An 11,703-nucleotide genomic window follows, 5' to 3' on the forward strand; every position below is an offset into this window, starting at 1 on the left:
AGGTTTTTGATGCCTACAAGCAGCAATCTTTTACATTGAGGGTTGTACTAATGTGGACAATTAATGATTTTCCCGCGTTAGGAAATTTGAATTTGGTTGTAGCGTCAAGGGTATTTTGTTTGTCCGGTTTGCGTAAAGTGAAGAAACAGATTCCATTAGATTGAAACATTCGAATAAAACATATATCAAGCATATCGAAAGTGGCTTCCAAAACCATCGGTTTAGGAAGCAAAGAAAGGGGTTTAATGGGCGCAAGAATGTCGATCAAGTCCAGAGCTGTTAGGCGGGAAGAAGATTTTGGGAAAGGTCAAGGGATCCGAGTCAAATGGGGAAAAAAATTTTTGGTGATTCGAAGCCAAAAGCATCAAAAAGGAAGTCAAAGGCATCCAATGAAAAGTCGATACACGAAAAGAGGAAGCGCTTGCCCTCGACTAATGAAAGCGAAAAAGTAGAACTTGTTGGAAGAAGAAGTCCATATTTTTTAGCTCGAATATTGGGAATTTCTGCTTTGTATGCGGTATAATTTGGATGTTATGCATATTGAGAAGAATGTTTGTGATAGTATTATTGGCACACTCCTCAACATGAAATATAAAATGAAGGATGACCTTAAAAGTCGTCTTGACCTTGTTGAGATGAATATTAGGAAGGAACTGGCACCAGAAACAAGAGGAAATCGAACTTACCTTCCACCAGCATGTCATACATTAACTAGAGAGGAGAAACCAAAAGTCTGCAATACTTTGCTTGAGCTGAAAGTGCCAGATGGATATTGTTTGAATTTCCGGCATCGCGTGTCAGTGCAAGATTTGAAATTGTACGGTCTCAAGTCTCATGACTGTCATATATTGATGCAACAACTTCTTCCAGTGGCTATACGATCAGTGTTGCCAAAACATGTGAGATATGCCATCATTAGGCTGTGTTTCTTCTTCAGTTCTCTTTGTGCCAAAGTGGTGGATGTGTCTAAGTTGCAGGAAATCCAAGACAATTTGGCGGTTACATTGTGTTTGCTGGAAATGTACTTTCCACCATCATTTTTTGACATTATGGTGCATCTCACAATTCATCTTGTACATGAGGTCGAGCTTTGTGGTCCAGTATTCTTCCGGTGGATGTATCCATTTGAGAGGCAAGTACAAGCTAATTTCTTATATTTTTCAATAATTCAACGAAGCTTCCCCTTTTTCTCTAACTCTTATATGTATTAAATTTTAGATTCATGAAGATATTGAAGGGATACGTTCAAAATCGATATCGCCCGCATGATGCATTGCAGAAAATTATCTTGTTGAGGAAGCCGTAGAGTTTCTTATTGAGTACTTATCGTCCGCGCAAACCGTGGGAGTTCCTTTAGGAAGAAACATGGATACCAACAACAAAAAAAAAAAAAGATACAATATCCAACGGGAAGCCTCTTGGTGGTACAAAGGTTGTTGGAGTGGAACAATACTCTTGGGAGCAAAGCGATCGGTGTGTTTTGCAAAACACGATGACGCATACAACTTTATATTGAGTAAGTCGGCATTAATTATACCTAACAATGCGTCTACAAGAAACTATGAAAGTTTCTTGCTTAATTTGGACGGTTTGATGGTTCTTGTATTTTCCTAATTATGTCTTTGTAGGAAGCATATGGAGCACCTAAGACGTAGTAATCCCCTTAGGTCAGTGAAATGGCTACAAGATGAGCACCACCGCACCTTTATTTCATCGGGCTTCAGAAAACGGTATACTAATTGAACTTGCATCACATTTAATACCATATTATAAATGTGACTAACAAGTTCCCAAACCTGCAAAAAGCAGGTTGAGGAAGAGGAAATGATTCCCTGAACGATCTCTCGGACATCTTGAAAGTTGTAGCTCAAGGACCTCGTCGAGACGTAATAAAATGCTCTGGCTATGTTATTGGCGGGTTTCACTTTCATACAAAGGCTCATGAAGCATCACTAGTAAACCAGAATAGTGGTGTAAGCTTAGTGGCTTTCAATAAAGGTAAATTGCTAGTGCCAAGGATAAAACCCAGGTCATTTTCGGAGATGTGTTATTACGGTGTTATTCAAGAAATATGGTTGCTTGACTATATGACGCTTTTAAAGTCCCAAAGATTCAAGTGCGATTGGGTTGACAAAGCAGAAATGGCGTCAAAGTGGATGAATTGGGTTTCACATCCGTTGATCTTGGTAGAATAGGCCATAAATCGGACTCTTTTGTTATGGCCTCCCAAGCCAAGCAAGTATTTTATGTACCGACCATTTCGACCCAAGATGGTCAATAACATTGAGGGCTCCCCGAAAGAGACTACCATGAGGAGGAGAATAAGGATGAGATCAACGTTGGTTGCTCTATTGACCATACAAACAGTAAAAGTTTGCCAGAAGTTGACTCTTTGGGTTCTTATGCTCGTGCAAATTGTGAGGGGATATGGGTCGATTCGACCTAAAACATATTTTCTTTCCTTCCAAAGGAGTTGGTTTATCTTGTACTAGATATTTTATCATTTTAGTTTATCACTAAGAAAAGTTTGTTTCGTTAATTTTTTTCCTCAATAAAATTTATTTGGGTTTATTTTGATTTGTTATCTTCTGCTTAAGTAAAATTGTGTAATCATTTTAGAAGTTATAGTTGTTATCTTATTTGGCTTCATGTGCTTTTATTCATGTCTACACTCTACAGAATTTAACATGGATCCGTAAGAAAACTTCAATCCTAACACGGAAGTTGATGAGACTCTTGACTCAGACATGGATCCAGAAGAAAACTTCAATTCTAACACGGAAGTTGACGAGACTCCCAACTCAAACATGGAAGAAAATGTGACACAACGTACTGGAGAGAAAAGGAAAGGTAGAGGAGCAGTTGTATGCTCACGTCTTACAAAGATGAAAGAGAATGAACGTGTGGATGTTGTATTCAATCAAAATGGTCAACATATTGGTGAAGGTGGGAAAGATTTGGCTAGCTACTCGGGTTTCGGGTCGGCTGCTTCTCGAGTTTCCATTGCTACTTATGGCAATTGGCATGATGTCAAAGGAGAAGCGAGAGACAGATTATGGAAATTTATAAAGGTAAAAAGTTCGAAAATAAAATTACTTAATTAGATATTCTTAATTCTTTGCTAGTTTCAAAATCTCTTGTATGTGTTTAAGGGGAAATTCAACTTGGAAGACCACGAAATGAAAGGTACTTTGCAAGATATCGGTGAGAAATGGAGAGAATTCAAGAGCAGGCTGACCAGGTTCTACATCACACCATTTAAAGACCAACTCAATTTCTTAGAAAACCTCCGTAATATCGAAAAATATATCAGCCAAGAAGATTGGGACAAGTTTGTTAAATCGAGATTGACTGATGAATTTCAGGTATACTATTTTAACATTGAATTTCTGCTTATAGTTTTTTTTTTTTTTTTTGCTTTCTTTCTTTCTCTACTTGCATGAATACCATTTGGTTGTATATGAGTGTGGAAATTGGAGTCACTACATAAGAATACATGATGCTCTGCTTCAAGCTAGGATGAGTTGTTTCATTTAAGTCATAGAAGAGAAATGATGGGCTTATCTGCTTTTGATCTAGGCGGGGTGTCGGCTTTTGAACTTGAAGGAATTCCAAGTGCTTTAGAACGTATTACTTAGGAAGTCTAACTGGGGCAGGATCAGCCCCAACAAGAATAGAAGCGACTCGCTTTCGGCTGGCTTGTAGTCGTAGTGTTTTAGTTTCTGTAGTCGGCATTCCCATAGAAGATCTACAATGTTCCCTGACAGCTGTAGTTGTATCAGAAAACATAGTAACATAGAAAACTTGGAAGGGTGGACAATTAGCTATAGCACCCGCTTCTCTCTGGGCTTTTTCTTTCAGAGGGTGTACCTCTCCTGCTCTTCCCCAGCTCTTATTCCTTAGCTGGCTTCGTTCAAAGCTGACCTTTACCTTACAGACTTTCTTTCTAATGAAAGGGCGAGAGAAGCGGCGCGTGGGTCACATCAGTTTAGTTTGGTCTTAGCTAATCGTTAAGGTACTAAAATAAAAGGCTTGAAAGCCGGCTAGCTCAAGACTTGAAATGTGCCGGGCTTCTATAACAAGGGCATTACGAGATTGAGAGCAAGTGGTACGATAAGACTGCAAGAAGGCCCCGAGCTCACGATCTATCGTGGCTAAAAATCACTAGAACGGAGCGGAGTTGAAGAGCAGTACTCCCTCTTGAAAACTCACTTCTTAAGGTTAGGAGATGCTCGCCCGCCTACGGGATGGAGAAAGAGAAGATCTCGACTAGGACTGAGAGGGAATCTCCAGCGGATCTTTTCTAAGCCAGGAAGATGCCTCTGCTGAAGTATTGGGGTTTCAAACTGAGATTTTACTTTTTCTAGTAGGTTTACCAGATCGAAAGAATCCCGGGAGTGCTTTTTTCTATGTGTAATAGTTGTAGAGAAAAGTACCGAGAATTGATATTAAGGGAGGGAGCAATACCGGGATTGCTTCAGCTACGCGTTAATGGGACATGGAGGGCTAAAGGTTTAGCTAAATCTCTGTTGTTCCTATTAAGGGAGGAGTCCGAATTCGATTCTAGAAGACAGTTAGGGGATGGTTTTTTTTACTACTGATTATGAAGGAAATATATTCAGATGAAGAGAAGGTTGCTAACAATACCGTAAAATTAGTAGAAAGGATGATAATGAATCACTCCTTGTCTGATTTATTTAGTGCTCACGACTAATGCTGATGGATAGAGCATCTAGAATAGGTCTGTAATTTGTTTTCTCAGACTGTCATAGTTGGCTCAATACCTCATTGTATTCAACAATGTTCTTTTCATTTTATTTTTGAGGACTGATGAAATGGTTAAGAGCAGCCAGTCCCCACTTTGTGTTTCAGATTTAGCATGAGGTGGCTCATCATCCAACTTAAACATGCCTCCCTGTTATGTTGACAAGTTTGAGTTTTGTGTGGCTATCTCGTGTACAATCCCCGACCCCAACCATCCAAATGTCAGTTACAACAATCTCATCGAATGAAAAAAAGGTGGCTAACAAGTATTCTAACTCACACTCTGATTGAAATAGGATGACTCTTTACATCTAAACAACGAAAACAACAAGTGAAGAACAAATGAATTCTATGCGCCACCAATCAAATAAATAATCTATGCCACGAGTACAATTCTACTAGCCTCATGAAATGAGAACAAGTTCCCGGCCCAGGGAACTTCTTATTGATCAAGGATACGTGCCAATATCTCATAAGTACAAATGTAGGAGAGTCGAGGAATTCGTATCTTAGGTGCATTGTGTTATCTATTTATCTAACACAGAGTACAATTCTACAGTCCCATGAAACAGAACAAGTTCCTGTCCATCAGGAACTTCTTATTGATCAAGGATACGTGCCAATATCTCATAAGTACAAGTGTAGGAGAATCGAGGAGTTCGTATCTTAGGTGCATTGTGTTATCTATTTATCTAACACAGAGTACAATTCTACAGTCTCATGAAACAGAACAAGTTCCGGTCCATCAGGAACTTCTTATTGATCAAGGATACGTGCCAATATCTCATAAGTACAAGTGTAGGAGAGTCGAGGAGTTCGTATCTTAGGTGCATTGTGTTATCTATTTATCTAATAGTATTCCAGTTAAGAGAGTTCTGACTAATATAGTTTTTCTACGGAGCTTTTGTATATATATAATTGCTAGGGTTTTATGAGGAAGTGTATTTTTTTAGAGCCCGATGAGCATGCATCTTAGATAAACGATTATATGTCCTTATATAGAAAAAAAATTTATCTAATAGTATTTATCTAATGTACATAGTTCATTAAAACATAGAAGTTGTGTTAGATATGGTTGACAATAGGCTCCAAGGATTATGTGTATGGTTGGTGATAGGTCATGCGTGGTTAGTGAAATATCGAGATTAACATCGTGTACTCATGGGCTATATAAAGGCTACAGTTGTATAACCGAACGATCGAAATGGAGCCAGTCTTGAGGGTGGAGCTCATAATTGCTCAGTGGGTTTCTTAGTCTATATTCTTGTTCAAACCGAGCCTTTAGGATTACCTTTAACTAGGGCGGTGTACCCGGTTGGTACTGGTAGTAGATAAAGGTAATTTGAACCATCTTTTGATAGACACCGCACGCCATGGGTAAGGATTTACTATATTCCCTTTTCCCATTCACGACTTGATTTTCGAGTAAGAACAACCCCGAACCTTTGTTTTGAAGGTCCATCTAGGGATGTCCTGTTGTGATTTATGTTGGGGTAGTTTCAAAGGCAACTCTAAAGTGTTGCTTCAGAGTGTTTTAATTGTTAATTGGAATGTGTGGTAACCCAGTCGGCATCACTAAAACTATAGATTTCTATATTAGGAAATTTATAATAGATTTTCAAACTTACTAGTCTGTCACAATTATTTCCATTCAACAACTTGCTAGAATGCTAGCTAACATAGTGGAGTTTAAACTTTAGGTATGGTCTATAGTTATACGAAATTGAATTCATTGGCTGATGAATATCACCTGCCCAACATGAAATTTTGTCTCCCCAAGATGTACATTTTTTTTTTCTAAGTTAGCAAAATTGTATTAGAATGGGAAAAAAAGGGTACAAGTTACATGTAGTAGTTGGTTTGGGTTTGTACATTCCCGAACCACCTTTAAACAAACCTATAGTAGGTCGCCGAGGGAGATTCCCATCTAGTAAGCCATTCGTGTCTTCCCTCATACAAAACGTGATCCGTGCAACTGAGTGAAAGCGCATGATTTTGCGGCTAAATCAGCTGCAAAGTTTGCTTCCCGCCAAATGCTTGTAATCTGGCAATAAGACAACCTTCTTTGAACTCTCTTCCACCTTTGTTTTAAGAACCATGGGAGTTGGTCCTCTCCGAAGGCCATGACTGCGGCTGTAGAATCTGATTCCACCCAAACTTTATTCCACCCCTTGCTTACTGCCTCCTCAATACCCTCAAGAATACCCCGGATTTCAGCTATGTAGCAAGTGTTAAAACCAATATTTCTACACAGAACTTGTAAGATTTCACAATTCGAATTCCTAAAGATTGCACCATAACTTGCTTCACCGGGATTACCTTTGGACGCACCATCTGTGTTGATCTTAATGATGTCGAGATCAGGTGGGTACTGATAAATGTAAATTTGAATAGTCTACCTACGAAATGAACGATATCCTCATAACGCAAGTAAAACTAAACTGATCTTGGTTACTTATATTTTATCAAAGATTTCTCTACTCTCTATCCAATGAGATATAGTGGAGTAGGAAGTTTGTTCCACTCCTAGTGCTCTAGCATGGAATTGTTTCCTAGTCTAATTAATCAGTCTTAAGTCTAAGAGAGCTTTACGAAGGTGATATACTATGATACTTACTAAATTTGATTACTTGAATTTAACTACGAATGCTATGGAAATACGAGTGTTTGAATCTAGATAAAGAAATTAGAGGGGAATTGAATCCACCTCGAATCCAACTTAACAACCTAGCGTGTAGAATGTTGTATCTCAATTCTCACGTTCTTCGGTGAGAATTTCGAAGTTCTAATCCCTAGTGTTCGTGGCATTTCTACCGAATACTGACTAGCATGTGAGGTCGTTCACCCATTCTCATGGCGAAACACGACCTTCTAGAGTGGAATAGAATCTACAAACAATTCTATACTAACCACTAAGTTTTCATCAAGGCTTCATCAACCCCTCTAATGGAGGTTTTAGCCTTGAGTCATCAAACTAACATTTCCCATTGAATCTAAACTAAACATAATGTAAGAAATTGAAATTTACTTAATTAAACAATAATGAATCTAATTTAATGGCTGGAATGGAATAAGAAGAAGAATTTAAATTAGATCTAGAATGGAAATGACAAAAATTCGAAATTGACAACTAACTATTTTATTTATCTAATCAATCAAGAACAATGATTCAAAGATTTAATCTAAAACAAGAATTGAAATGGAACTAAAACTTAATTAATTAATTAAAACATATCTAGAATTATCTATATTATTTTAGGTCTAACTAGCTACCATTAACTAAGAGCTAAGCTTTGGTTTATATACTTTCAGATCCAAAATTCGTGCATGGGCTTGGAGCCATGTTTTGGGCCAGAGAATCAGGCCCAAAACCCAATTCTTTCAGTCCAAAAAGGCCTCTTCAGCTGCAGTTGACTTCAATAGACTTTTCGTCCACTTCTGCTCCTCTGATTGGGTCAAGGCTTGGACCATTGGAAAAATCTTTCCGAGCCGGTCGTTTTGACATAAGGTAGGCCCAATTCCGAGGTCTGAGTCCAATGATACGGCTTCCGAAAGTTCTCACGACTTGTGTAAAGCTTTTCACCCGTGTCGACTTTTCAGCTTTTAACCGGCTTTAGGAAGGCTTTGTCTTCTTGAATCTTGGCCTTTAATCACAGAACTCCTTAGTAACCGACCTTTAGCTCCTTTATCTCGCTAAAAGTGGCACATTTGCACATAATAGACTTTGAAACCCGAAATGCATAAAAACACGTAATCAGTGTTAACTCTTACTTATTACTCACATAATTGGCTTAAAAGTATGACTGTTACAGGGTTAAAACTACAGTTTTGGGCTCTTATCAAACCACCCCCAAACAGCATTTTGCTTGTCCTCAAGCAAAGATGAGAAAGTAGAATAAGTGACCAAAAATGGAGTTCTATCTACTCTCGTTTCGCTGAGTGCGATTGCATTGACCATATGCAACAATGCCTTAAACCACTAGGAATTCCCTAGTGGACGAGTTATAACCTAGTGAGAGTTTTCCGGTGAAGGTACTCACAAACTTCATCTATACTACAACGACTAAGAAATAAAACTATTGTTTCCTTATTCATGCTCCAAACTATCTATACATCTCACTAGCTATGAACAAGAATAACCAAGTCAAAAACCCTAAGCTAATATATGCATAATAATCAATCATCTACAATAAACATATATACAATGAGTAATACTATGAAATGTCTAGCAGGTCCGTTTCTTAAACTCGGAATAGCGTCCTTAAGTAGGTTCTCACAATAATAGTCAAGATACAACACTCTGATTTTTCCACTCAAGTTTCGCTACTCTAGTGCGCAGTGGGCACACTTTACCTTACAATCTCAATGACACACAAGGGAGTCGGAGTCGATCAAACACATCTGCCACTTACTATCACACTAACCTATTCCTAATTGAGCTAGAGGTCTTTATTAGGTGTTACGGGGATTAGGAGATGGTTTAAGAAGGAAGGAAATGGATATTCAAAAAGGACAAGTCTGAGATAATAGAGTCTTCATATTATGTAACTTAGAGAAAACCTTGTTATTTTCTTTTGCTTCTATACTTTGTTTCCATCCTTAGCCATATATTTTTTTTTTTTTTATTTATTTTTTTTTTCTTTGGCTTTTGACTCCTTTTATTCTATTTTTTTGGAGTTTTTTATTTATTTTTATTTTTATTTTTCTTTTCTTTGGATGGAAACTTCTTTTCTTTATTTCCTGAAGCAACTAACTAATTTTTGTTTACACAGGTTTTTCTCTTCTTCTTTCTTCCTCATTCTATTCTCAGACTTATTCTAAATTGGGTAGGTTGATTTATTTTTTTATTTTGTTTTGTTTTTGTAACAGGGTAAAGGAATTGTGGTTTATGGAAGGCTAAAGAAAGGTTCGAGGGGCTTAACTAGCGGAAAATAATTCATAAGTTTGAATTTCTGGCTATATCGATCCAAAAGGGCCTAAATTCTCGCTTAGGATATGGCATAGTGATCAAGCAAGTGGACGTGTGATATCTCTATCCGGATTTTACTTCTCCCCTTGTGTCATTTCTCAAATGTTTTTCATATAAGCTTTTTAGGCTATATTCTCACAGGATTTGTAGAATAAGTACTCTAGCCTAGATTTCAGAACTTACTGCTAACAATCATTGATACTCATGTAATATATTTATAGATAGATGGAAAGATTATTACCTATATATTAACCTAAGTTCCTAACAATTATTCTGATGCAAAAACTACGTGAGACTTCTAGATTGTTAAGAGCATGGAGAAAGAAAACAATACCAATATTCCTAAGTGTATAGCATAACTTATTTATTTATATTTTTAAATTTTTGAAATTTTAACTAGAAAACAAATGCATATTATATCTATCTATATCCTAACAGATGCCTCAATTACACGTGTTTCTATGCCCCCCCAAACAAGAAGCATGCTTTGTCCTCAAAGCATTTAAATAAATAGGGTAGGAAAAATACCATTGAAACGCGTTAAATTCAGGAACATCTGCAAAACAAAGTTAGGACGTACTAATATAGAAAATAAAAACTGACGCAACTCTAGAAGAGTTCCACCCATTATGGGGTTAACAGTATTAAATTGCTTGGGACATAAGCAGACACTAAAAAACTAAAAACTTACCTTATCTCCCACTTAAGCATCCTCCTCCTCATTAAAGATAAGAGGTTCCTTCGCATCTTGCCAGTCCATTATAACTTGCCAAGCTTGCCGCCATTTATCATTCACTAGTGCTAACCTGTTAAGTGTTATCATGTCTGATGGGATGTACGGGGCAACCAAATGAGGCTGCACCTGCCATCCCGGCCAAGTCATTATTCGCAAGGAGCGAACCACCCAATTGGTGGGTCTCATGACTTTAACCCTTTGCTAATCTGTGAATCGTGCACATAATTCATGTAAACAACTACGCATGATGCGGCTTACCAACACAGGCATAAGAAGATACTTATGCCTCATGCTTTGGGCTCTCTTAAGACTAGCGACTAAAACTCGGGGGATGTCATATCGGCGACGTCCCTCAGCTAATGCGAGGAAAATGTCACCAAAGATTACTTGTTTGCGAAATGAAGCGCCATTCCCCCAAAATATTCATCAGGATGAATAACATTGTGGTGCCTACGTTTAGGGAAAGACTACCAAGGGCAATGCTATATCGCCCCTGGTCCATTACTCGAAATACCCCTCCCCCATAATACTCATGGAAATATGTATAATCATACAGGTATGCATTATCGGTCATATATGCCCATGTGTGAACAGGATCAGGTATTGGTAACCCATTAACTAAAGCTACCACATTTTTATTGAATTTATGTGTCGTGTCATCGACTACGACGGAGAATAATTGTTCTCCATCTTGATTACAATAGAATTTAACGTGGTCGTAGAAATAAGCAGTAAGCTGTGGTGAATATGAATCGTCATCACTTACCAGTAGGTGATGCCATCCTAACTGCAGGATCCTGTGTCTGAACCAATCTCCATAGGTCTGGGTGCCCAACACTTCTTCGAACGACTGTTCAGGTATGACTATAGGAGATGTCATCACAATAAATCTTTGAATAGCTCCACAAAAATCCTGTAATGACCGTCTGAAAATTGGAAATTTCTGCGTTCACAGAAATAGGGGCGCGCGCACGCTAGAATAGGGCGCGGTCGCGCTCTTGTGTAAATGCGATTACAGAGTTATGGCGCGGGTCGCGCTTGGCATGAGGGCGGGTCGCGCTCTATGTCCAGTAGCTGAGGTATGGTCATTTCGGCCAAGATGATGAGGGTCGGTCGCCTCGCGCAATTTCTTCAAAAAAAAGTAAAGGCGCAGCGCCAGAATCTTAAAACCGGAGTTTGGAGCAAAAAGAAAGTAAAACTTGGAGTGGATAGTGCGGGATGATGGTGGAATGTA

This window comes from Coptis chinensis, chromosome 9, assembly GCF_015680905.1.
Source record: "Coptis chinensis isolate HL-2020 chromosome 9, ASM1568090v1, whole genome shotgun sequence".
NCBI classification, from domain to species: Eukaryota; Viridiplantae; Streptophyta; class Magnoliopsida; order Ranunculales; family Ranunculaceae; genus Coptis; species Coptis chinensis.